The sequence below is a fragment of the Euleptes europaea genome, chromosome 13 (genome assembly GCF_029931775.1).
Source record: "Euleptes europaea isolate rEulEur1 chromosome 13, rEulEur1.hap1, whole genome shotgun sequence".
Classification (NCBI taxonomy): Eukaryota; Metazoa; Chordata; class Lepidosauria; order Squamata; family Sphaerodactylidae; genus Euleptes; species Euleptes europaea.
In genome coordinates this window covers 64,233,965-64,261,410 of record NC_079324.1, presented here as the reverse complement: position 1 = coordinate 64,261,410, position 27,446 = coordinate 64,233,965, and the positions used below count along the sequence as shown (strand labels likewise).

The 27,446-nt window shown below is 50.6% G+C and overlaps 1 protein-coding gene and 1 non-coding gene across 2 annotated transcripts in view; one reads left to right on the top strand and one right to left on the bottom strand.

Moving 5' to 3' along the window:
* CRYBB2 (crystallin beta B2) overlaps positions 1 to 27,446 on the bottom strand; it is a 134,111-nt gene that overhangs the window by 79,195 nt on the left and 27,470 nt on the right. The gene's annotated exons all lie outside the window — the stretch shown is intronic.
* On the top strand, positions 14,232 to 14,306 carry TRNAT-UGU (transfer RNA threonine (anticodon UGU)). The gene has a single exon. It is a non-coding gene; the product is annotated as a tRNA-Thr (tRNA).

The window sequence follows — 27,446 nt, the reverse complement described above, 5'->3', positions numbered from 1 at the left end:
CTGAGAACGTTTTATGGGTGCCTCTTTGCTGGCCGGTGGTTTCCATGTGGAAACTGCAGGCTTCTCAAGGCACAGTCAGACAACCAGCATTCTCTTGTACAACCAGACCTCTAGACTCACTGCCAAGTTGTTTTCCAGCACCTTTTTTATTTACAACTTTCTTCAGCTGGATTCCCAGCATACAGTTCACTGCAAAATGTGGCTGTTTACATACAAACAGTTATTTCTTTATTTATGTACAGTCTGCCTTTCTCACAGGGACTCAAGGCCATGGGGAGGGGCCATGGCTCAGTGGTAGAGCATCTGCTTGGCATGCAGAAGGTCCCAGGTTCTATCCCCAGCAGCATCTCCAGTTAAAGGGACTAGGCAGGTAGGTGGTGTGAAAGACATCTCTGCCTGAGACCCTGGAGAACTGCTGCTGGTCTGAGTAGACAATGCTGACTTTGATGGATCAAGGGTCTGATTCAGGATAAGGCAGCTTCATGTGTTCAGATTACACAGAGGGAGTCAATACAACCAGGCTCCTCAAACACTGGGCATGTGGTGAGTGGGTAACATGCAAACAAATCCTGGACATCAAGAATGCCTTTTGCGCACAGTGCCCATTACCTGGGTCTCCATGGTCCCTTCATTACACGGCCGCTGGGAAAAGAGGCAGGCCAAATCCAGAGTCATTCTAAGAGTGTCCTCCCCACGCACCGCACAAAGGATGGCTCAGGAGGAAACAGCAGCTCTCCAATCCACCAGGGTGCTGCTCCTGCGAATAAAACAAAACACCCTTCAGAGACCAAGGAGGGCGATGAACCCATGCAAAGCTCGCCTTCTCACCCTCTGACCTGCCTTCTCTCACCGCAGGACTCTGTGGGATTCTGCCTGCCTGCATAAGGGCACAAGGAAAGAGGGCAGGCGGAGCCAGGGGGCAGCAGCAAGTGCAGAGAGCACAGCATGGTGAGGAGGGAGGAAGCAGCAGGAGCCGCCACCCAGAGTGGAACTTGGGCAGCCCCCAAGAAACACCAGTTGAGAGGAGAGCAGGAAAGGTGGGCATCTCTCACCTCAATGCAGAAAAGAGGCTCATTCTTTTAACTGTTACCCCGGTGCATGAGTGCATATATAAAGGGGTAACGCACTGAGAGAACAGAGCATGCTAGAGTGTACACAGGCCCCATGCAGAAGCACAGGGGGGAGGGGATGACAGCCAGCATGCTTGGCCAGGACTGAGCCGGTGCATTTGCTCTCCCGACATGTGCGACTGAAGGCCCGCTTCTCCTTGGGAATGCCAGCTGATGTGACCACAACAGTTAACTCTGAAAATTAACCTCACACTGATCTTTAATACATGACCTGTCCAAGAATGATGCCGGGTTAGCTGGATAACCCCAAAACTTTGTTCCGAAGTCTGCTGACGGCTTTGAATGTTCTCAATCCCCACTTATGAACTGGGCTTTGTGCTGCCCTAATCTCAAATCACTGTAGCTTGCTTTCTGCTGCAAATCTCATTTTCTGGCGGAAATGCCAGTGCTTTAACAGGGCTTCCATTCAGGGTCACAGGCCAGAACCACTCCACAAAGGACTACTGGTCAAAGGAGGGCCTCCACTCCCCCAGGCAGGCCCTCCGACAAGTCTGCTCTAGACCCCGCCCAAAGAAGCATGCAGAGGGAAACCGAGGAAGGGCTGTGGGGGCAAAGGCAGGTGGTTCATGCCCACTCCACAGTGAACTTGTGCCGTCCACCAGCAGGCACAAATGTCTCATGCAGCCCAGGAGCTGCAGTGCCAGTAGCTAAACATAACGTGGATGTTTTCAGTTTAGCAAAATTAAAATGCTGCCAGAGCATCCAGTAGCTCAGATCCAAGGCAGGTGAGAACTATTTTGCTCCCTCGTTGAATTTGCCTGTTCTCTACCACATGCAGAGTCATGCCAGGGGTTGCCAGAGGCCTCCTACTAGCACAGCCTCCAGGACTCCCTTCTGCACACTCTGCCACTAGGGGCTCTACAGGCGCATTTCCCACATGCGACATTATGCCCCACACAGCCTGCCATGGCACTAGCAGGACAAAGCCGAAGAGTGAAAAGGCTGCAGTGTGAATCCTCTGAACCACCCAATGGTCCAGAGCCCCTGCAAATCAGGTGCACATCAGCCCTCAAGCAGATCGCTTTAGTATCATGGACAAGTTCTTTCCACGCGTACTTGGCCTTCCTGCACACGCACCCTTTCCCGCTTAGGTCTGGAATCAGCACAGGAAACAACAGCCTCCTCCCCTCCACACACTCAGAGTGCGAAGAGAAGCTGGGGGAGGTCTTCAAGCCATTGGGGAGGGCCTCCCTGTGTCTTGGGAGCCCCCCCCCCCATGTAGCTTGTCAGCCTCACCCACTGGCTCCAAAGCCTCCCACTTTTGTGTGGCTTAAAAAAAAAGAAAAGCAAGCAGCACAACCTGCATCCAACCGTTGTTTCCATTACCAGACCTTTGCTCTCCACAACATGTTTTCCTGTCCAATGCAGAAACGCCCACTCCAAAAGGATGGCCAAGAAGGACGCTGTTCTGGCAACATTCTTTCCCCTTTTTTTCTCTTTCATAATCAAAGAGCTCTCGGTGTGTTTTCCATTTGTCTTTTCGCCCACACTATGCCTTTTAGTTTAGATGCTTTTTCTTAACCGTCTTTCCGAGCACGGAGCACAATGGGACATGTGCAGGAAGGTCGGGCACTCCTTGTGAACTCTGCCCTTTGTCCCGAGCGAGGCGGCCGGGCCCTGGGGATCAGCAGGAAACTATTCAGAACGCTCCACCCAGGATCACCGTACAGGAGTGGTTCCCAGGCAACGGCTGCGTGCCGCTGATTCCCTGCCCTGATTATTTCTGCTCCTTGCCTTACGGCCCAGTGCCTGGAGTTTACGGCCCAGTGCCTGGAGTTTATGGGTTTATAAACAGGGGGGGTCACCTTCTGCAGCACAACTCGCTCCACCAAATCTACTCACAAGTCAGACTGGTCCAGGGGCACAACTGCCGTACGGTGGACCCTTGCCTGGTGCGACAGCCTGCTTGGATGCATAAACAGCACTTATGCTCATGCGCCTCACAGCACAGAGTGAGAGGCCAGCAAGCCTTGCTGCTGTGTGTGAAGGACAGAATAACCCCAGAAACGTTTTACGCTCACTTCCTCTGACTGCTCTGTGCAGACTGCATTCACTGCCCGGAAAATGAGTTTTCAAAAAACACGACCACCGGGGTAACAGAGGACACGCCCACAAGCACCTTCAGGGGCAAGGCTAAAAGAGCCGTGCGGTAGAAGTTTTTAATTGCCGGCACACAAGATTCCAAGGGAATAAAGCCAGAGAAAGAAGAACACCATGGTCAACAAAGACAGGAAAGTCCCAGATGCCCGATCACCCAGGCCCCTGGAAGAATATTCATTCAGCTCCACCTGCTGCTCCAAGGTCCGCAATTTGATGCTAAGCCCCACAGATCTGAAGTCAGTTTACACATGGAGGTATTCCACCCTCTCCGGAGAGCAAGATCCCTGCTTCGTAATGCAGCTCAGCCAGTCCATCAACAGCCATTTCGAGTGCCAGGGACTCCAGCGTCAGGTCTCTAGGCCTCTTCCCAAGCCGCCCGTCAGAAGTTCAGGCCTGGACCACTCCATTCAACTCACCTGCTCCAACAGAACTCTCTCATCAAAGGAGAGGCATCCGCCTTATCTTGGAACTTTAACAGGCATGTATTTTAACCCTCAGAGGAACTCCAAACACTTCACAGGCCTGCACAGAGTGCCATGTGGCTCATTCCAAGACAAAGTCCCAGTCCACACCAAAGCAGCAGCCCCCGCAAGCGCAAACACGGGACTCGGGTAAAGAGACTTCTTGGGTTAAACATTATAGAGCCATTAAAAAGCCTGCTCCCTTACCAGGAAACGTATGAACACCAGGCAGTGGAAAATGCTGGAAACCGTGTGAAGACCATCAGCACTGAGGCAGATGCGATGGAGGGAACAGGCTAATTCCCAGGGCGACCTCATGGGCCAGCCTTCTGCTTCCGTTCTACTCAGGCTTGACTCTCCGCAGTTGCATGCCCAAGACATACAATGAGCCACCTGGGCCCAAGAAAAGGATGCTGCACTCAAACCCAAGGGGCTTGTCCCCTTCCCGTGGCACTTTGTGAACACCTGGATAGACCTCATGAAAAAGGAAGAGCTGGCTGCTTCGTGAAGGTCATAGAATCATAGTTGGAAGGGATCACCAGGGTCATCTAGTCCAACCCCTTGCACACTGCAGGAAATTCACAACTACCTCCCCCCCACACCCCCAGTGACCCCTACTCCATGCCCAGAAAATGGCCAAGATGCCCTCCCTCTCATCATCTGCTTAAGGTGCCAGGTGACTTGCACTGGCGAAAGACAACAGCCAGCTCGCTAGGAGGGGAGCGGGCGTCCTAGAACAGCCCATAGTTTGATTTGAAAGGTGACTACTCAAAACCTCAGGAAAGCAAAGCAAAAACCTCAGACCTGAAGGAGACAGGCTGTCCCCCAGAGAGAAGAGCGGTCCCCCCCCCCCCCCATGAACTGACTCTGCTGCTGTTTCAAAAGGGTTACGCTTGGTACCATTCTGGCTCCCAGTGCTTCTTTAATGGAAGAATCAGTGAGAATGAAAGGATGCCGCAGCCTTTGGCTTCCCGTACTTGAAGCTGGTAACATTATACGTGTCACTTTTGCCCTTTAATTAAGCAAGAGAGAAGGAAAACTGATTCCTCTTATATGTTGTAATCCAGACGGAAGGTTGGGTATTCTCCCCGCTGAAAAGGAGACATCTCCAAACAACCAAGAAGACAGTTTACATGTGCATTGAATCCAAACCCCCTTTCCCTAGTTCTTCTCCCAAAGTTGCCGGTTTTGTGGCATCCCAGTGGTGATTAAATCCTTTGGTAAAAAACCCAATTACTGTTACTGTGACCACGAAGTGAAAAGCAACAGCAGAGATTAAAGAACCCAAATGTTCAACCCCAACCAAGGATCCTGGGATTTGTCCGATATTGGCTGTCTGCTCAGAGTGCCAGACTGACACCCAGATGCCAGAAGTCTCCTACTGTTCTTTCAGCCAGTCCTCCCCAGTCAATGGCAAAAAAAATAGGCTTCAGACACCCAGTGTGTATTTCTACACAGGCAGGGAAACACTCCTGGGGAAAGTTTGAGAAGGGCAGGTCATGTTGGTCTCAAGTAGAACAGCCAGATTCGAGTCCAAGAGCACCTGAGAGACCTACAAGATTTTCGGGGTATAAACTTCCACAAGTCAATGTTCGGAATAGCTTATGTCTGAAGAAGGGAGCATTGACGCTCGAAAGCTTATACCCCCAAAATCTTGTTGATCTCTAAGGTGCTACTGAACTCCCGTGGAAGTCAGCCCAATCAGCAGCCGCAGTGCTTTGGGGAGGGGGCAACTCTGGAAGGGGTAACCATGTTAGCAAAAACAAAACAGGCACCCAGAGGCACCCTGAAGACTGACAAAATCTGTTCCCACTTTTGTGAGTTACAGCTCGCTTCATCAGATGTACTGAAGTGCACATTAATTAGACCCATGCTTCTATATTCTAAACAGAAAAAGGGGGTTAAAAAGAGAAGCCAGTTTAAAGCAAGATGTAATAATAAGATCGATAAGATCCATCGATGTGGGTGAGGGCCACCCGCAATTGTTGTTAGATATGCAAAGTAAGATTAACATAAATTCTAATGCAGGATGAGCAGATACAATAGGAAGTTACAAGAGGAGATGCAAGATATTCTAATTCAGAAATTAATCCAACATTTCCCTTTGAAGTTACCTTGTCTGAGAAGCAGTAACTTTTAGCTCAGCAGCAGAATGCCCTTGGAAGATTAAAATATTCAACCACCAGTTCCTGAATATTGTTGTTTTTAATATCAGATTTGTGTCAATTATTTTCCATCGAGGTGAACCTGCTGAATTAGAATTCATTAACAAGTTTGAGGCTATTCCCAGGTCTGAAACAGGAACCTGGGATTCCTACAATACCTTGTGTGTCCTTCTGTAACTTCCTATTGCCCAGCATTCTTTAAGGACCACCTGCTCCCTTAGGAACCTTCCCAACCCCTGTGGTCATCTTCTGAGGCTCTGCTTTGGGTGGCCACACCTTCTGAGATTAAGTGGGTGGCAACCCAGGAGAGGGCCTTCTCAGTCATGGCTCCAAAGCTCCAGAACTCCCTCCCCAGAGAGACTAACCCGCCCCCTTCTGTTGCTGCTGTCCACCAGCAGGTGAAGACTTTTTTGTTTCGCCTGGAGTTCCCTCCATTTTAATTGTTTGAAACTGTTATTTTTCATTCTGCTATGTTTTAATTGTTGTTTTTATATGTATATTTCAGCTTTGTTTAAGTTATTTTAATGATATGTTTTTGTTTGGGTTTTAATGTGTGTTTTTATTATGCATGTTTTTAATCTGTTAGCCACCTTGGTGGTCCTGATGAAGGCAGAAAAGTAGGGTATATAAATATATCATAAATAAACTATATATTGTATTTAATATCCTGCGCCTGGTTTTATGTTAATCCTACTTTGTATATCTAACAATGGTTGTGGGTGGCCCTCGCCCACTTTGAGTAGACTCGTTATCCTTTTTATTAGATCTGGTTTTAAATTGGCCTCCCTTTTTAAGCCCCCCATGCCTTCTGTTGTGAATGAACCTATTAGAAATACACTCCAGTTCATCTGATGAAGCGAGTTGTGACTAACAAAAGCTTACTCTGGGACAAGCTGTTAGTCTTTACAGGGTCATTGAAATCTCATTTTACTTTGCACTCGAGGCAAGAAGTAATGATGGGAGATTGGTCTACACCCTCTAGATTCTAGATTAACTGCTGCTATCTACCAAGGGACATGCACATGCACACCCTCTTACTCTAGAACACCTCTGCGGCACTGCTTAGCTGAGAAAGCAAAACAGGTCTACTGCTGATATACACATTATCTCCTTCAGAAGGGTAGCTGTGTTGGTCTGCAATAAGAGAGCCAGATTCAAGTCCAGGGGCACCTTAGAGGCCAACAAGATTTTGGGGGGTAGGAGCTTTCGAGAGTCAAAGCTCCCTTCGTCAGATATGAGTCGGAATGGAGATCCCTGAGTCCTTATATACATTATCTGCTATGAGTTTTTTATTATTATTCCAAACATTTTTATGCCACCTTTCCACCCAACATAGGGTCCCTGAGGCGACAGCCAAAACCATTCAAACAACTCTAAGAATATATATAAACAATTAAACAAAACACATAAGTGGAATGGAGGACCAGTGAGAGAAAGCCAAACAAAACATAAAAGCTTTTGCCCACTGATGGAAGACAGCGATAGAGGGGGATGGGCAAATCTCCCCAGAGTTTGTGCCACAGCTGAGAAGGCCCTTTCCCAAACTGCCATCTGCCTGATCTCAGAAGGCAAGGGTACTCAAAGCAGGGCCCCTGAAGATGAACGCGGTGGTCAGGCAGGTTCATATGGGAGCAGTTAAGGTACGTTGACCCCAAGCCATATAGGGCTTTTAAGGTCCATATCAGCACCCTGAATTGGGCCCAGAAGCAAACTGGGAGCCAGTGCAGGTGGAAGAAGACTGGAGTGACGTGGTCACTGTGACCCACTCCAGTTAGCAATGAACTCTCTGGGGTCCAGCCAACATTTATGATTTTTAAACTGGGAGAGATCAGATGAAGTTTTAGGAGTCCCAGCAGAGCAGAACAGCTTTGATTCAGTTGTAGGTTCTCCAACGCACATGAGCTGTGCTCTGCCTTTTCTGCATGTGCAACTGGACTCTGCAATCAACACAATACCACAATTTGCATCCCACATCACCTTTATCTGGAGCCTGAAATAATTATAGACTTCAGAGCATGGAAAATCTAAAAAAAGAAAGAAAAACCCAAAGTAAACATACCAGACAGGGCATATCCACCAAGCACAGGCCTGTGGCAAGCTAAAGGAAAAACCGAAGAGCTGGGTTACCAGCTGAACCCAACCGCTTCCAGGTCCCTGTGCAGCTTCATTGGCATTACGAAGCACAAAGATGATCTGCCTGACCCACATGGTCTGCCCCACAGCCACCAATGAAGTATTTGCAAAAGGAAAACCAGACAGGGCTGAGGCAGGGCAATCTGCTCCAGAGTTAAATAATGTTAGTGAAAGAAGGCAAACGCGCCACGTACGAGCCTGAGACAATGGACAAGCACTGGGGGGGGGGGGTGTCAGTGCTGCATATCCTACATTTAGCCTGTCTGACATGATTGATTTGCACCACAACAGCTGCAAACTGTAGATACACAGACAATATTTACATATCAGGGCAGAAAGTTTTCTGTGGAAAAACACAACATTGGAAAATTTTCATAGAATCATAGAGTTGGAAGGGACCACCAGGGTCATCTAGTCCAACCCCCTGCACAATGCAGGAAATTCACAACTACCTCCCCTCCACACACACCCAGTGACCACTACTCCATGCCCAGAGGATGGCCAAGATGCCCTCCCTCTCATCATCTGCTTAAGGTCATAGAATCAGCATTGCTGACAGATGGCCATCTAGCCTCTGCTTAAAAACCTCCAGGGAAGCTCACCACCTCTCGAGGAAGCCTGTTCCACTGAGGAACCGCTCTAACGGTTAGAAAATTCTTCCTAATGTCTAGATGGAAACTCTTTTAATTTCAATTGAGAGCTGGTGTGAGATGCGAACATTGCGCTGATGGTGAACAGTGACCACAGTGGTATTTAAGTGCAGCATTCATGTCAATGGACACTCTTCACCATCAGCGCAACGTTCGCATCTCACACCAGCTCTCAAGCCCTGTTCAGAACCACGTCCAGGGACACCAACCCTCTAGTCCAGTGGTTCCCAACCGGTGGTCCGCGGACCCCTGGGGGTCCGCGAGAACTAAACTAGGGGTCCGCGAAACAAAGTTATACCACCAGGGCTCCGGCACGCAGCTCTCTCCCTCTCTCTCAGTTGAGCCGCGGCCGCGGCTCAGGGGCCGTGTGTGAGGTAAAGTGCCCTCCTCCTCCCCCCTTTCCCTCTCCTCACAGAGGGGCCGGGTTTTGCACGTGGCGCTCGAGGGCGGGCGGCACCAAGGCGGGCGGCGGCAGCAGCCAATTAGCAAGCAGGATTTTCCCGCTGGTTTTGGCTGGCGGAGGCGGCCGAGGCGCTGAGGACGGGCGGATGGCAGGCCCCTGGGGAGGGAAGATAGGAAGGAGCCCAGGCGGCGGCAGTGAGGAGGTGGTGGTGGTCTTGGATTTGCCTTCCTGTGGCGATCCTCCTCGGCCTCCACCCCATTCCCTCTTTATAGGGCCTCCCCCTCGCTCGTCCTCCTATCTCCCAGCCGTTTGTGGGGAGGTCCCTCGCTGTGCTCCTCTCTCGTGACGGCTTCCTAGAGGAGAGGGGACGTATTGGCAAGGGACCGGCTGGGCCTCAGTTCCCCCCGGCCCCCAGGCCGCTCACGCGGCCACCATCTTCCCTCGCCGGCGACGCGACCAAGGGGCGCTTGTTGGCACGAGTGCTGCCCTCCCGGCTCCCTCCGTCGGGGACGGAAGAGGCCCCCCCGGGCTAGCCTCCAGGCATGGGTTGCCCCCCTGTGCGGTAAGTGTGCGGTGTTGTAGAGGGCCCGCGACGGAAGGGCTAACAGCCGTCGCGGGACGGGGTTATTGGCCATTTGTGAATGGGAGGTTTTGCCTTGGATTTGCCATTCAGATGCACGTTTTCCCCATCCAGATTCTCAAAAAACTGCATGGGGGGTTATTGGCCATCTGTGAATGGGAGGTTTTGCCTTGGATTTGCCTTTCAATAAAAAGTTGTTTGTATCATTGAAAACTCTGCTATTGTGTTTTTCTTTTAAGGCAAAAGATGTTAACATATGAGTTGTTTTTTCTAAACTAAAACCTCAGTATTTAGGTTAAATTGCCGCATTGGCACTCGGAATTTTTATTTTGAACCTTGGGGTCCCTGCACCGAACAAAAAAGTTCTAGTGGTCCCTGGTCAAAAAAAGGTTGGGAACCACTGCTCTAGTCAGACCCACCGTCAGCTGCTCCAATGCACAGTAATTTAGGATCTCTGGAAACCTTGTTTTTATGGCATGACTCAAACACATATTTGCCCAGTCCACGTGAGGGTAGTTGAGGTCACACAGTATAACAAGATTTTCCACTTTACTCACCTCCCTCCTTTCCCTATCCATCCACTTTCAAGTAACACATGGCGCCCGGGATCTGCCCCATAGTGATTCCATGCGTTGGTAGTTTGTATCGCTTGCAAACTGATAACATGCAAGAAAAGTCATTGTTACAAATGCCTTTTAATCTACCCACTGAGTTTTAGAACTGGCAACACAAACTACCGGATTGCAGGCAGAGACCTTCTTCTTCACTGGGGCACTGTGCATGAAAAGCAGAAGCTCTGCCCACTGAGCAAGGATGAAGCAGGTTTGCCAGTTTCACCAGACCAAACTTCCTTGAAGACTCCGTTGCATCGGAAGATTCCCACCTTCTTTGTGCCTTAGCACAGAACAAAAAGTGTGGAGGGGAAATGCGAGGGGACACATCACTTGCTGCTCACACCTCACTTCTGCTTGCAGGCAGACAGAACAGCTTGCGCACAGCCCACGATCCCTGGTATCTACTAAATGGGGATGATCGGGACAAGTCATATGCAAGAGATGCTCTTAGGAGCTACAAGCCTCCATTGGTCAAGGAAAGTGTCCAAAACTTCCCAAGTAGAATGGCAAGCCAGGCAGCCTCCGCTTGTCTGGAGAAAGGCTCCAGGACACAAGGAGAAATCATCTGTGAAGGAACAGGGCAAGTCCACGGACTGAACTGCAGCTCTGCCGAGTCCCTTTCTTCTCTTCTTGGGTCTGCCAATCATGGCTCAGCCAGAACATGTGCTAGGCGGCTGGCAGGGCAAAACATCAGCTCACTGCTCCTGTGGCTACCAGTTTCCAGTGATGCTATGTGGGGAAGCAGGTTTTCGCTCCTGCAAAGGGAGCATGCCGTGCAGAGCCTGCGCATTCCCACCACAGTCTATGTGCTCTAGTTCTGCAAGGCCATGAATGCGAGCATTTAGCAAAAGCCCACGACTGCACATGTCAAGGGTATTTCTCCTATTCCACAGCACCCCAGTAGCCGCAGCCACTCTGAAACAGACTCGTTCCCAATGCAAGAACACTCATTACACAATACAGCGCATTTGTCCCCCTCGGCAAGCACAGCTCCTTCGTGAAGCGTAAAGCCTTCTGTACGCTGAAATGCGGTCATTTCAAAATGACACAATTGACTAACGACATTTATTTCAATGTGAGCTTTTGTGAATCACAGCATTCTCTAGGCTGCTAGAGATGGCAGGCAGAAGGCTCCCCACACTGCAAAGATGTTCTTTGGCAAGGAGAGGACAGAAATGCCATTTGCATGTAAATGGCTGTTACTTATCTAGTGCCATTAAGCACACAGTGCTTGGCAAAGACACCAGCTGTGCGGCTGCTTTCATCAGGGCCAAGCACAACGCCACAAATTAGTGAACAAGCGTGTCTTTTTCCAGACCTATGGCTGGACATTAAGCGAAACCAGTCATGCCCTGAAGAACTCAACACCTCCTTGAACGCAGACCCTGAGGAGGGGAGGGAGACATAGAGAGCAAGGGATGAAGATGAGTTAATGCAGGCAACAATGGATCGGGTGGAGAGGACAGGATGTTCTGGTAAGACACACACACAGATCCCCGCAGGACTGTGCCGGATTCTCAACTGCTGTCATGGAAGAGACAGTTGGATCAGCCAGCAAAATATTCTCACGGGTCTTCAGGAATGGAGCCCCGAAGTCCACGATCCACGGCCACCTTGCGGCTGCAAGCCCAGACACGCAGCCTGACCTCCCACACGAAAGGACGGCCTTTGGCTAGACCCACCAAGCATGTGTACCCCTCCGCAGCAGTTCACTGGCTGCAAAGCAGGGCTTTGTTCTCCAGACAGAGGCCTCATTATTTCACAATTATTCCGTGGGCCAAAAGCACTCGTCGCCACCCGAGGGAACCAACCGAGGGGCAGGAACCACAGAACCGGGCAGGGCTCAGGGCAGAGACTCATCCCCATTCATTCATAACAAGGGGGCACTTGGTGGAGGGTAGAGTGTTTTTAGCCGTATCTGCTTATTTTTTAAAAAAAATAATTGGTTGCTTACAAGGTTTGTGTCCTTAGCGGTTTTGCTTCTTTGGTAGCTACCATGAGGCGAAGGGCATAAGGTAGGGCAAAAATATTTTAGACAAATGAACATGGATATTATAGGTGCCCACAACTGGCACTCTACTGCTGGCACTCCACCCGCCAATGCTACTGGCTGCTGTATCTCTGTCAGGATGGCATTATTCCTTTCCCAGAATATTACTCAACAAGAGAAATCCAAATTTCTCTCTCTCACACAAACACAACCACCAGCATCCTCCACCCACCCTAGCAAAGGCAGTGGCTAAAGCCAAAAGTCTTGTTATGATATTCTCTACAAGCCTTCCAGGTAGACCAAAGAATACATAATAAAGCAATACCAATTTGCAGCACAGCTTTCTTCAGAGGTTACTGGCATAAACACACGCAGCCACTGTCTCTACCCAGTCAGACCACACAGGACTATCAAGGTCAGTATCATCTGACCTTATCAAGGTGGTGAGCACTCCTTCCCTGGAGGTTTTTAAGCAGAGGCTAGATGGCCATCTGTCAGCAATGCTGATTCTATGACCTTAGGCAGATCATGAGAGGGAGGGCACCTTGGCCATCTGGGCAGGGAGTATGGGTCACTGGGGGTGTGGGGGGGAGGTAGTTGTGAGTTTCCTGCGCTGTGCAGGGGATTGGATTAGATGACCCTGGTGGTCCCTTCCAACTCTATGATTCTGTGATCTGCAGTGACTGGCAGAGGTTCTTGGGAGAAGGACTTTACCATCATCTGCTTTCTAAGCTTTTTATCGGGAGGTGCTGCTGGGGGCTGAGACACCACCCCTCTCCTGAAACCCCTCTTCTGTCGGAGTCAACAACTGGATAGTCTTTATGTCACAACCCCACAGCACACTTGGAGACCCACAGCTAAGGTCTTGCACAGTGTTGGGGTGGGTGGAAGGACTTCTGCCTCCAGAGGGCAACGGTCTCACCTGCCCCTTCACAGTGTGACCCATAAGACCCCCTAGGGGACCACCAGGAGTGGCAGTTTGGGCTGTATTGGGGGTGGGGGAGTGTCACACTTTGCAAGCCGAAACCCTTCCACCCATGGAAATGCTGCACTGGATCCCAGTAGGTAAAAACACATTTTGCATAAAGACCTAAGGATGAGTTTTAAAACAGACAATAAACCTAAAACAGTAACAAAAACAGCTGAGGAGAAAAATCATTTAAAAATGATGTCAGAATTGTAATTCATGCTTTCCAGTTGATAGCCCCTAGGAATTGTGTGCATGATTTTACTTATCTGTAAATTGGCCAGGGAGGAAGATTAAACCACAAATACTATAATACAAAAAAAATGAATTCACCCAATCGGCTGCGCAGGTTCAATCAAAACCAAAGCTACAATTCTTATTTATATACCTCCTCTCACCTGGTGAAAGGGATACCGCAATCACCAATTTGCTACGGAACCAACAACTGAGGGGCTGTGGTTGTGGCTCAGTGGTGGAGCACCTGCTTGGCATGCAGAAGGTCCCAGGTTCAATCCCCGACATCTCCAGTTAAAGGGACTAGGCTTTATGTGACCCCTTTTGGAAGCTGTGCTTATTCAGAGTTGTAAAGGCTTCAAGTGGGGACACCCTCTGTTCAGCAGTTAAGAAATTGTGGGGCTAGAGAAGCGTTCCTGACTCACCCCTTTTGTCCTGGCATGGACGGGACACACGGTTGCCCAATGCAGACATGCGATCCCAGGGCAGCTGTGCTTTCTCCTCCACCTTTGTCTTGTCCTGGTGGGGGTTGGCTTGGGCACATTAATGCATTTCCTCTCCCTCCCCGCAGTCTTCCCAGAGTGGCAGTACTGGCCGACAGAATCTGGCCCGCCTGCAGAGTGACTCCAGCGGCAGCACGCAGGTCAGCCACCGTCTGGGCTACAGAGGGGGGAACGGGGCACATGCCGAGTCCCAAGCTTGGCTCTGAGTGGAGTCCTCCGCTTCCTTCAAGAGTTTATTTACTGTATTTATAGCCCACTTTTCTCTCTAAGACTCAAGGTGGGTTACCCCCCTCCTCACTGGGGAGGGACTGTGGCTCAGTGGTAGAGCCTCTGCTTTGTTTGCAGAAGTTCCCAGGTTCAATCCCTGGCATCTCCAGGTAAAGGGGCTAGGCAGGTAGGTGATGTGAAAGACCTCTGCCTGAGACCCTGGAGAACTGCTGCTGGTCTGAGTAGACAATGCTGACTTTGATGGATCAAGGGTCTGATTCAGTATAAGGCACCTTCATGTGTTCATGATGCTACAAAGAGCGACAGCAAAACTGAGATGCCCCAGCGACCTCCGTGGGAAAAGAGTTAAATTCTAATGAAACAACTGAGCGGACAGCCAAGTCCATGGCATATCAGGCACCGTTCTTTGGGTGTGCTCAAATTAGTGTGTCAAGTTTTCAATGCCTTTGGTTTTCCCCTTAAATTTAAACAATGAAAGGAAGCATGTGTTATACTGCTTTTAAAATTTGCCAGTAGTATTCCAATAAAAATAATTTCTGCATAAAGCTTTGAGTTTGCTTGAATATAACATTCAAAGTACCCTTGATCTCCCACTCCTCAATCAAATATTTTGATTCAGGTATTTGTTGTTCTTGGGGCATAAAATTAACACGGGGTACTTTTAAAAATTTGTTTACTAAATACAAGTCAAAATAAACATACAAAATCAGATCATGCTCTATTTAGGGCACTGGAAAGATTTCCAATTCAAATTTTCCTGGGAAACCTGTGTGCTGCACAAAGCCATACCGGCCCCGGCCTTGCAGCCAGCCCACAAATTGCAAAGCAGCCCAAGGTGCAGGTCAGAGCGCTGTGCGTTGCTTTCTCTTCTGCAGCGGCACATTTGGAAGCAAACATTTGGTGTCTGTCACAAGCTCGGACATTTAATCAAGACTGAAATGTGTCCCTGTATTGTACAGCATCTATTGCCAAACTTCCAAGGACAGAGACCTGCCCCTTTTGCAGGCTTATGTTGCTAAGCACCAAAGTGATGCTCGGTTGCACTTGGAAACGTCACCTGTGGCTCCTCTGAGCACAATTTCCCAGCAGAGAACTCACCCTACTTTTAGGAAAGTAGGCAAGGCTTGTGGTTTGCAGGTGGTTCCCACACAGAGAGAGGTCTGACGACCACCCGCCCCCCCCCATCTCTTGCAACACTAGAGTTAAACTGGAAGGGTACTCTTAACATTTATTGTTTAACATTATTCAGCTCAATGAAGAGTTCTGGAGAACCTGAAGGCCTGCACGCTGCTCCACGTCATAAGTCTGACTTTCAAGCCCATAAGAAAGGCAGACTATACATAACAAATAAATGAATAACTATCCAAGGGCTGGCTAAGGTCCAACAGAAGTATGGAGAGAAAAGCCTACATGCTTTAGAGGTACTCTGGTCGTGCCCTGACCTGGATGGCCCAGGCTACCCTGATCTCGTCAGATCTCAGAAGCTAAGCAGGGTCAGCCCTGGTTAGTATTTGGATGGGAGACCACCAAGGAATACCAGGGTTGCGGTGCAGAGGAAGGCACTGGCAAACCACCTCTGTTAGTCTCTTGCCATGAAAACCCCAAAAGGGGTCGCCATAAGTCAGCTGCGACTTGACGGCACTTTACACAACACATACTCTGGTAATATAAAATGTTATAATTATATGTTTAATATTAAATGTATATCTTATTGAATGTATTTCCCCCCCCCCCATTAGTACTGTAAACTGCAATGGTAAACTTTTACCTCCAAAACCCAATGATGAGAGTACGTAGCTCAGTCCACTGTGGTTTACCAAGTGACTCTAGGAAGCAGAACACAGGAGAGATTCACCCCCTTTGCCTCTGGCCAAATCCCCTGCAAATCAGAGTCAAAATCTCCTGCAAATCAGAGTCAAAAGCTCTAGAACATATTCCAGTGCCCAAAAAGATGCCCACTATCACAGCACACACCCTGGCTGGCTACCAACAGAGTGCTCCAAGCAAGGGACTCGGCTAGCAGAAACTCTCTCACCCCCTTTCTGGCCAAGGCCAGCAGCGCCACCCCCCTTGTCACAGGCAGCATGCGTGGTGCTGCCTGCAGGGCAGCAGAGCTGAGGTGGCGCGCCAGTGTGCATCTGGCGTGAGATGCTTTCTAAAATTACTAACACCTGCAGTATTGTGAACTTCCCGACTGGTTTGACCAGAAAAACGGGCATATCTATCCCTGTGCCTCTACTTGTGGCCCTGTTTGTGGGCCATTCAGGTTAATGGGTGATTCAGCACCGGCTCTTGTGAGCCAATTACTGTTTATAAAGCACTCTCAGTGCGCACAGCGCTTTACTGGAAAACAGAAACAGGCAGGAAGGCGGAAAGTCCTGCCTTCAAGGCATTTGGGACCACGAGAACAGGAGTGGTGGGTCTGAAGGACAAGGATCTGGGAGCCCAGGTTCAAATCCCCACTCCACCATAAAGCTTACGGGGGGGATCTTTGACCAGCCTCTGTCTCTCTTAACCTAGCCTACCTCACAGGGTTACTGTGAAGATAAAAGGAAAAGGGGAGATTAATGTATGCTGCTCTGAACTCCTTGAAGGAAAGGCAGGATAAAAATGTACTACAGTAAATAAGTGACAATAGTCACTGGAAAAGAAAATCATGCTAGGAAACTGTTGAAGGTAGCAGGAAAAGAGGAAGATCCAACAAGAAATAGACTGACTATAAAGGAAGCCACAGCCCTCAATGTGCAAGACCTGAGCAAGGCTGTTAAAGACAGGACGTTTTGGAGGACGTTGATTCACAGGGTCGCCATAAGTCGGAAGCGACTTGATGGCATTTAACACCCACACACATAAGATCTATCCAAATGGGCAAAAGCAACCCGGGTGGTTTAAAGGGTTGGGGGGGGGGGGAACTGTGTGCCTGCATCCATTCAGAAACTGCAATGACAGATCTTAGAAGCTTTTTTTGTCAAGCCAGCTGCCCAGGACAAGTAACATTTAAGTGAAATATTTTTTAACCAATACATGCAGGACTGCAGTTTTGTACTAACGGTAGTGAATATTCTGAAATTATTAAACAGGGTCCTTATAAAGGAAGCATGACTCATGTTTCATGGCCAGTGAACTTTAGCAATAGCACAGGACGACAGCCAGTCAGGTACGGGAGAATCCTCCTCGCCACGGTTGGCCCCTTGTTGTCTGTTAAGGTTGGGCGCTAGACCAGTCAATGCACAACTCAGCAGAGGTCACAAGGGTGTACCTTGGAGATTCTGCACATGGTGCTGAAAGAGGCCCTGGGGCACACCTGTTGACCTCAGTTTCTGGGTACACAAAAAGTCCTGGGGCAGCCCAGTTTGCATATTGGGGGGGGGGTTGAAAGAAGAGGGAGAGAGAAAGCATAGAGCGGCTGACAGAATTTCACAGTTGCCCTGGAAACATCGGCCACCTTTTTTCTTGCCATGAAATCTTCTCATAATTGCCACTGACAGATCAATTCCCATATGTTGCAATCCCCGAATGGCGATGCCAACTTGTGTTAATTGTTGCAATTAACACATTATCTTTAACGCATTCATGTCATTCAAAGTAAGATGCTTGAAAGCATCCACATTAGCATTCCTCTGACTGAAGATGTGTGTGGGAGGGGGAGATCAAACCTGAAAGTATACAAACTGAACGCCACACAGTGCAGCGATTCCGTTTGCACCCGGCCATCTGCTAAAGACCTTTCCTCATGCTACTGCAAACACAGACGCAAACACAGACAATGTAAAAACTCTCTGCGAGCCAGATGTGAAGACGGCACCTGCCTGCCTTCCAGATTAAACAGTTCAGTTCATTACACAACAGGCAAGGAATCGTCGTCCAACAGAACCGATGGAAGCTGTCTGAGGCGCACCAGTAAAGGAATCAAGAAGCAGCCTTGCAAACTTGAGGGAGACGTTTCATTTGCCAGTTCAGAACGCTTGCCGCACACCCCCAAAACACACAAGGGGTGTCCTACTGGGACATGTGATGTTTTGGCTAATGATACCCCAAACCAGAACATCAGCCACATGGCTTAGCGCACGACTTGTCCGATGCCTCTGACTAAACACACAAGGGCAACGGAGCCTTGTATCTACAGCTGTCGCTCCTCCACTGTCCAAAGAGACAAGCCAGTGAACTGAAAGCGGTCCTTGTAAAATGAGGCAACAGGGTCCCAAGGGTGGGGCTGAGGGACCACCCTAAACCCTGTGTTCCTGCAGAGACCCAACCCTGGTCTTTGCACTGCTAACACAACACACACACATCATGTGCCTGCTGGTTCAAGGAAGATATAGCCACAGTAAGCAAAGCAGAGCTGGAGAAGACTGAACCAAGACTGAGGTTTTCGTAGTCACAAAGGGAACCACAGTCTGTACAGCTGTGCTTATTTACTCCATTGACACCCCACCTTTCGCCTCAACAGGGGCCCAAAGCAGCAAATCGTTCTCCTCTCCTCCATTTTATCCTCACAACAACTGCCCTGTGAGGTAGGCTAGGCCAAGAGCATGCAACTGGCCCAAGGTCGTCCAGCAAGTTTCCATAGCAGATCAGGGATTTGAACTGGGGTCTCCCACATCCTAGACTGAAACACATTAGTGGGCAGAGAGGCACTACAGAGGAAAACAGTAAAACTGTTCCTGGACTGGACCACTTCAGAGTGGAGTTGGAAGGACTGCATGACTGAACACTCCCCACTTTAAAAAACACAACACACCCTGAATCATGGAGAGCTAGCCCATCAAGGGATAGGCTACACAAGAACACGGCATCCCAACATGCCTCTTTTCTATGTGCAAACAGTTGCTGGGATGAGGGGAGGGGGTTATTCACACATGAAGCTGTCTTATACTGAATCAGACCCTCGGTCCATAGAAGTCAGTATTGTCTACTCAAACTGGCAACAGCTCTCCAGGGTCTCAGGCAGAAAAGGGTCTTTCGCATCACCAACTTGCCTAGTCCCTTTAACTGGAGAGGACGGGGACTGAACCTGGGACCTTCTACATGCCAAGCTGATGCTCTACCACTGAGCCACAACTCAAGCAACCCATTGGTAGCCTGAAGCACTCTGGTCCAAGAAAAGTGGAATACAGACACACAGCTGCCTCTTGCTGAACCAGACCATCAGTCTCTCAAGCTCAGAGCCAGCAAGGTGTAGTGGTTAAGAACAGTGGCTTGGAGTGGTGGACTCTGATCTGGAGAACCAGGTTTGATTCCCCACTCCTCCGCATGAGCGGCAGAGGCTAATCTGGTGAACTGGATTTGTTTCCCCACTCCTACACACAAAGCCAGCTGGGTGACCCTGTGCTAGTCACAGCTCTGTTAGAGCTCTCTCAGCCCCACCCACCTCACAGGGGGTCTGTTGTGGGGAGGGGAAGGTGATTGTAAGCTGGTTTGAGTCTGCCTTAAGTGGTAGAGAAAGTCGGCATATAAAAACCAACTCTTCTTCTTCTTCTTCAGTGCTGTCTACTCAGACTGGCAGCCACTCTCCTCCTGGGTCACAGGCTGAGGCCTGTCACTTCACCTGCTACCAAATCCCTTTAACTCGAGATGCTGAACCTGAGACCTTCTGCATGCAAAGCAGAGGCTCTTCTGCTGAACCACGGCCCTTCCCTGACTCTACCTCATAATAAGGTGTTCAGCATCTATGACCTTAAAAAAGCCCAGAGAATCCATGGCTGAGGAGGGTCCTGAAAGCAGATAACTGATGACCAAGTCTGGCGCGTCACTGTCAGGTGCTCAACCGGCTCCTGCACTGGCTGTCTGGTTAACTCTGTCTTTAAAACTGACATCCTAGGATCAAACAAATTAACACCTCAATATCCATCGGTGTAAGCCCTATGAAGACGAACAACAGGTAGACTTCCAGTACAAGCCTATGCGGATGTACTTCACTTCCACTCCATTAGCTTCAATGGGATTGGGCTGGAGTTAACTTTACATAGGATTGCACTGATTACGCCGGTCCTAACTGCAGCCTTGAAGGCAACACACACACACCCCGAAGTAGAGGGGACCTGACTTGCTCTCAAAAGACAGCTGTGTCAATGCACAAAAGCCCATGCGCTTTCAAGCCTTGCATGAGGCGGGCAGAGGTCCCTTATCCAATGCTATCGGAGCCTCCCATGCAGAACAATAACGCGGGAACATCACAAGGCTAAAATGCTATTATGCCATTCACTGACAGAGGTTTCATTAATCCCATCAAAGTTTTCACGAATCCTGCCAACTGTCTTGCTTTTGAAGGACTGAGCGATAAACAAATTCAGACAACTGCGCCATCCCAGAAGACACAGCGACAGCACCAGGACTCTGGTGAGCAGAAAGCAGCTAAATCCTCATTTTAAACGCTTTGCCCACATCAACAGATTTCCCCTGATGCTTCCACCCTACCTCGGGTAACAACAACACTATCTGGACAGCGCACATCTTCACGGAGGGATGCTGAACACAGCAACAGACCTGCACCACATCAGGGATTTATCCACGAACACTTCCAACTCCCAATTCTTGTTTCTGAGACATTTCCCTGGAGGCCCCCATGACCTCACGGATCCTTGCGCGAACCCTGTGACACGCACAACACACAAACGGACAGTTTTAAATAAAGCAGGACTGGGGAGGGAGGAATCTGCCATCAGCACTAAGGGTTCAGGAGCTCCCATGAAGGGGGGCTGCTGCTGCTTCTGTGCCCCATTTCCCACCCCCATGTTTCTCCCCTTCCCTCCGTTTACTGTACAAAGGAAATAAATGATTAATATTCTCCAAGGGAAGGAGAGGGCAAACCCTGACGGCAGCAACCCAGCCCCACCGAGTCAAACCGCCAGAAATATAGTAAGACAGTTCATAGTTCTGTTGGGATCATTTAATGACCCCCCATAAAGCCTTAATGAGCGGCAGGTAGCAGCGCAGAAGGAAGAAACTCTAGAAACAGCCTGCTGTGATTTCCCCAAGGGCGGGAAGGGGCCGCCTCCTCTTGCCTCTCTCCTTCTCTCTTGATCATTCCCAGTGGGTCGCCGTGTTAGTCTGTCTGCAGTAGTAGAAATGGGCCAGAGTCCAGCAGCACCTTAAAGACTAACAAGAATATTTTCTGGCAGGGTGTGAGCTTTTTTTGTATCTGAAGAAGTGAGCTGTGGCTCACGAAAGCTCATACCCTAACCAGAAAATATTCTTGTTAGTCTTGAAGGAGCTGCTGGACTCTGGCCCTTTTCTACTCCTTCTCTCTTGAAAGTCTGGCAAATGCGGAAGGACCCCAGCCCAGCCCAGCCCGGCCCCCTCCCCACCCCTTTCTCAGGCCGGTGGCTGGCTTGCCACTCCCAAAAGCTCACCCACAGCGACCCTCTGAAATGAAGAAGGGGGGGGCTCTGCAGGGAGCTCGGTTCCAGCGGGGGGGGGGGCTCCTGGCCTCCCCCCCGCCCGCTGCTCGGTTTGCTAATCCCGTCCAAAAGGTCTGGCTGATCCTGCTCAAAGGGGTCGGAGCAGCACAAACAGCAATGGGGAAGGGGTGTGTGTGTGTGTGGGGGGGCTTTCCGGGGCCGAGAGCCCCCTCCCCCCTTTCCCAGGCGGTTGCAAAGTGGGGAAAAGCCCAGCCCGGGCGGGGGGGGGGGTTGCCAGGCAGGGAAGAGCTGGCCCGGGGGGAGGGGGGAGGGACCACCCCCCTGAATGAAACGGGGCGCCTCTTCCCTCCCTCCCTCCCTCCGCCCGCCCAGGTGCGGCAGCTTTGGGGGGAGGGTCTGTGGGGGGCCTGCTCAGGGAATTGGGGAGGGGGGCTGCACGGCTGCAAGGAAAAAGGGAGACAAGGGGGGGCGTTTCCTTGGGGGGGGGCTGAGCGTTAAGAGGAGACAGCCCCCCCCCGCAAGGTGATGCAAGTGAGGGGAAGGGGGGAGCGGGGGGGCAGAGGAGGAGGCCTCGGGGGAGGGAGGGAGATTTTTTGGGGGGGCAAAACAGATGAAGGGCAGCGACGGAGGGGGCGGGGCGGACCCTGGAGGGGGGGAGGGAGAGACCCTCCTTCCTCGGAGGCTCCGGGGGAGTGGGTGTGTGGTGGGGGGGGTCCCCGGGAGGGGGCGGGGCGGCCCGCCGCGGTCCTCACCTGCGTCCGCCGCCGTCCTCCTCCTCGCCTCTCTCCTCTCCTCTCCCGCGGCGCAGCCGAGCCTGGCGAGGGCCGGGGGGCGGGGCGGGGGGCGTGGCCTGGGCCGCAGCGGCCGCGGGAGGGAAGGCGGAGGGGGCGGGGCCGGCGCAACCTAACCCTGCTGGCGGCCGGCCGGGAGTGGAGGGAAGCGCCTCCGTTGCCACGGCGACCGCGCGAGGGGCGGGGCGGGGGAGCGGAGTCTCCGCCCGTCAGGAGAGAGAAGGGGCGTGGCCGGGGGCGTGGCCGCGGCGGAGGGGCGGTCCTCCTGCCTTCCTTCCCCGCCGGGAGGTGACTGCGGGTGGGGGGTCGGGGTGGGGGGTCGCGGGGGTCGGGGGTCGGCCTCGGGGCCCTTCCGGAGCCAGAGCCATCGGCACGAGAGCAGCCCAACCTCGAAAGCCGTTCATGACTATGAGAACAGTACCAGGAGCACCTCTGAGCACGTGCAGACTGCCTTTCCTCACCCCAGTCCAGGTAGTAGCTGGAGATCTCCCGCTATTACAACTGATCTCCAGCCAATAGAGATCGGTTCACCTGGAGAAAACAGCCGCCTTGGCAATTGGACTCTAGGGCATTGAAGCCCCTCCCCAAACCCCGCCCTCCTCAAGCTCCACCCCCCAAAATCTCCAGGTATTTCTACGGTTGCCAACCGCCAGGTAGCAGCTGGAGATCTCCTGCTATTAGAGATCCCTTCCCCTGGAGAAAATGGCCCCTTTGGCAATTGGACTCTATGGCACTGAAGTCCCTCCCCTCCTCAAACCCCTCCCTCCTCAGGCTCCGCCCCTAAAACCTTCCGCCAGTTTCCAAGAGGGACCTGGCAACCCTAGTCCGTCTTGGCCCCCCGTGTGGCCCACCTTTCTCCTCCTTCCCTTTTTTAGATTTTAACCTACCTTTTCTTCGTGACTGTTCAGCTGCCCAAACTGGGGCCGTGTGCAGGAAACTGGACCTTTCCCTTCTCCCCTTGTGACTGTACAACAGGGGTGGGGAACGTCAGGCCCGGGGGCCGCATAAGGCCCGCAAAATCATTTGGTCTGGCCCTCCGTGGGTCCTGGCAGATTTCTAGCTCAGAAGGATCTAAGACTGGCGTTTCGCTCAAAAGCGAGTCGCTCAACGTGGCAGACACTCGGAGCCGTCTCCGGCCCTGCCTCTTGGCTAAATGTTTGACCAAATATAGCAGGCTAATTTTTAAGTGGATAATTTTGTATGGTCCGCGAATGATGTTCTAAATATCCAAATGGCCCTTGGCAGAAACAAGGTTCCCCACCCCTGCTGTACAACCTCGAGGAGCCGTCGCTCATTCCCCAAAAGGGAGGGGGGAAAGCATCTGAAATTGGGGGTGAGGGGCTCACTGAATGAAGACCCGAGCAGTCTGAGGCACCAGGAGTTCCATTTCTTCTACGGACTTTGCACGTGTACAAACCTCCACCGAAGCCGTCTGAAGCCGTTTCCTCCCCGTACCAAGAAATAGCCAAGATGTCACAGCAAGGGTATGACACACAACCTGTTTTTGGCTGCCAAACCTATTCAGGAGGAGGAGGAGGCTGCTGGAAGATGACATGACAACATCCCTCAAGAACAAAGGAGCAGGGCCAGTGCGTGCCTGGAGCTTCCTTCGTTATTCAGAGGCTTTAGGCACCTTCTCATGTTCTCCGGCTGCAGTCCCCCACCCCCGGGATCCGGTGTGAAATGGAAGGGCTGGGGCAGCAGTGGTATAAATAAAGGATAGATACCGCCTCCAGCTACAGAACAGAGATAAACAGGACATCTAAAGTAAAGGAAGGAATGCACAGATTACCATCCGTTTACCTCCTGACTTGTGTGTGTGTGTGTCTTGAGAAGACGTCAACACTTGTGAATTTATTTATATTATTTATTACTTCACATTTATAGCTCGCCCTCATTCCCAGCAAGCCGGAATTTCCTACATTGTGCAGGGGGGTTGGACTAGATGACCCTGGTGGTTCCTTCCAGCTCTATGATTCTAACACCTTGAGGGTAAAGAAAGGAGGTCATTGCCTGACTCTGTGCAGGGTATCACTACAGGCAGCCTCCGGTTAGCTTGAGAGGCCTTCAGAGTCGTTGCAGAGTGTCCCTGAGGACACTTGTAATGACGGAGGGGTTCACTCAGCACACTGTGGATTTGTAACATGCAAGGATTTGACCTGGGCCAGTCAGACCACAGGGCTCCTTCCTCCAAGCCTTTCTTTCCAGTATCTAGTCAGTGCAAGGCACACTTTGCATGTGGGATTTTCAGAAAGCCTGAAGCATTTCCAGGCCACAACAGGCTGAAGGATTCCTTGCTGCAACTGCTCCCTCCGCCTTTATTCTCGGGGCGTACTTTTCTTCGTTCTCTTTGTTTTCATTTCACAGTTCCTTTGAAGGTGCCAGGAGAGATTGGGCTACAAGAAGTCTTCCGGATGCTCCAACCAGATTTGGATCTGTGTTTGAAATCCTACATCAGTTATGCAAATGTGGCCACAAGCAAAGGGTAAGATGTCGTGTCAGCAGGAAGCACAAAGTAACAACTGAGGCGGAGGCAGGCAGACACCCAAATGCCAGTGAGTCAGCCAAGGAATGTGTGGAGAGAGGCAGAGAGGTTCGACTGTGGGTACAGGTGGCATGTAAAGGGCAGGCCTTTGCTGACCCACGTGTACATCTGTAGTAGCCGGGTGTGCCCAGGGACATCAGGAGGGAGGGAAATTCGTCTGCAGTTTCCCCTAGGAAATTATATGTTTAAAGCAGTGCGGGGGGGGCAGGGTGAACGGTAAGCCAGTGGGGTGGTATATAGAACTCTGCACGGTGACAATCCACATTCTGTACCAACAGCAGCAAAGTTATGCAACCCATATAAATTATGCAGAGACAATTTGCATTTTTTTTTTGCAATTTTCATATTTTCTTTTAGTTTGCTAATTTATTTTGACTCAGACTGTCGCTGGGAAATGGCTGTGTGGGCAACGTATTCCTTAAACCGTACTGCTTCCGCAGGCATATGTTCCCTGCCTTGAGGGCTAGAAACGTGCTTTATTTTAATGGAAGCAAAGCTGTGTGGGAAACTGAATTCTGTACCCAACTGTCACCAGTGGTGGTGAGGGGACAGGGGAGGATGGTAGCATCCCCTCGACTGCGCTGTCCTCTCCCCCTCCTCCCTGCCATGGATTCCTCTTGGTTCAACATTAAGGTAAAGGTGGTGCCCCTTGCCACCACTGTCATCTACATGAGGGCTGAGAAGGCTGCCATTCCATCTCTGGCAGTCTGCACATGCTCCCCAGCCTGGGAGCATGCACAGGATTTCATCAGAACCTTGGCAAACCAAGCAGCAGATGAATTTCAGGGTGTCACGGTCATGTACCGACTGCTTTCCAGGACTAACACAGCTATTTGTTGGTTTAGAAAAGGTACGCCCTCCCTTTGCACGGCCCACAGCAGATGCAGGGGTGGCAGACAGCAGAGCTTCTTGGAATCTGTCACTACCAGAGAGTAGATTGTAAAACAGGCCTGGCCTGAGCATGGCTGCTTGTTGTGGGCTGCCCTCGCCCCCATCTTTCCTGCTGTTTCCCCAGTCCCAGCTCCTCAGAGCCAAGGAACTGAATGGGCTTTCGCTTGCAGAGGGGGGAGTTCCCTCATTCTAGACATCAATCAAGCGCTTCAACAGAATGGCCCACCTTGTCATGAGGGAACTCCTCAAGAGCCACCAAGAAGCCTGTTGGATGCATCATTCTCTGAGGACAGACCATTTTATCCAGAATGGGAGCTTTGGCTTTGCACTAACTAACTTTGCTCTAATGTCCATCTAGACATTAGAAAGTATTTTCTAACAGTTAGAGCGGTTCCTCAGTGGAACAAGGCTTCCTCGGGAGGTGGTGAGTTCTCCTTCCCTGGAGGTTTTTAAGCAGAGGAGAGATGGCCATCTGTCAGCAATGCTGATTCTGTGACCTTAGGCAGATCATGAGGGGGAGGGCATCTTGGCCATTTTCTGTGCATGTAGGGGTCCACTGGGGGTGTGTGGGGAGGTAGTTGTGAATTTCCTACATTGTGCAGGAAGTTGGACTAGATGACCCTGGTGGTCCCTTCCAACTCTATGATTCTAACAATTAAACATGTCATCTGGTGAGCACATGCAGTATACTGTATACCTCTCAGTGCGTCCCTGGACTGAATTATTTTACCCTAGCTCAGTTGGTAGAGCATCTGCTTGGCATGCAGAAGGTCCCAGGTTCAACCCCTGGCCTCTCCAGTGGGAAAGAGCAAGCAGCAGGTGATGTGAAAGACCTTTGCCTGAGATCTTGGAGCGCCACTGCCAATCAGAGTAGAAAATATTGACCTGGATGGACCAAGAGTCTGGTTCAGTATAAAGCAGCTTCATGTGTACTGAGGAATTTGCAGAGTCCCTCGCATGAGATTCGCGCACACAAGGTTCAAGATCACACACAGAAGGAAGTGCTTCAACACTGTTTCTCCCTCCGACCACCCAAGCTCTGGTGATTGACAAGGGGTAGCCACGTTGGTCTCTTGTAGCAAAATAAAGCAGAAGTTGAACGGCACCGAAAGGACCTTCTCTTCAAGACCTGTAAGCCTTTAGGTGCTGCTGGACTTTAATTTTATTCTCCCCCCAGCTAGAAGCATCTTTGCACTGTGAAGCAAGCTGAGAGCAACGAGAGGTGGCGGATTACAGCAGGCATTTCCTTTGCACTTCCTCATGAACAAGAACTGGGCTCTTGTCACTTGCAGCTGCTTCCTCACAACACTCGAGGGTTCTTTACTAGACTGCGGATGAGGACTCCAGGACCAGATCCCAACCCAAACTGCTGCAGCCCCAGATTTTGTGATGGGTGGTTTCCTGCTAGCTCAAGAGAAACGTGCTCCCTATAAAATACTTTAACCTCCTGTGGCAGCTTCTGAAATTCGACAGCCGTTTGCGCTGTCAACTGTTTTTATTGTACCACAGTTCATCTGATTTGACAAAATTTAAATTAGAAGGCAAGCAATTATTTTCTTCCCATGTATCTGCCTATTAACCACACTTTTATTGGGAGCATTTTATTTGCATTTTATAATGCTCTGTTATAATGTTCCACGCTGCAGTGCCCTAGGGCTATAGCATTGTCTGCCCATGAACCTCTTTTCCTACCCAGGGAA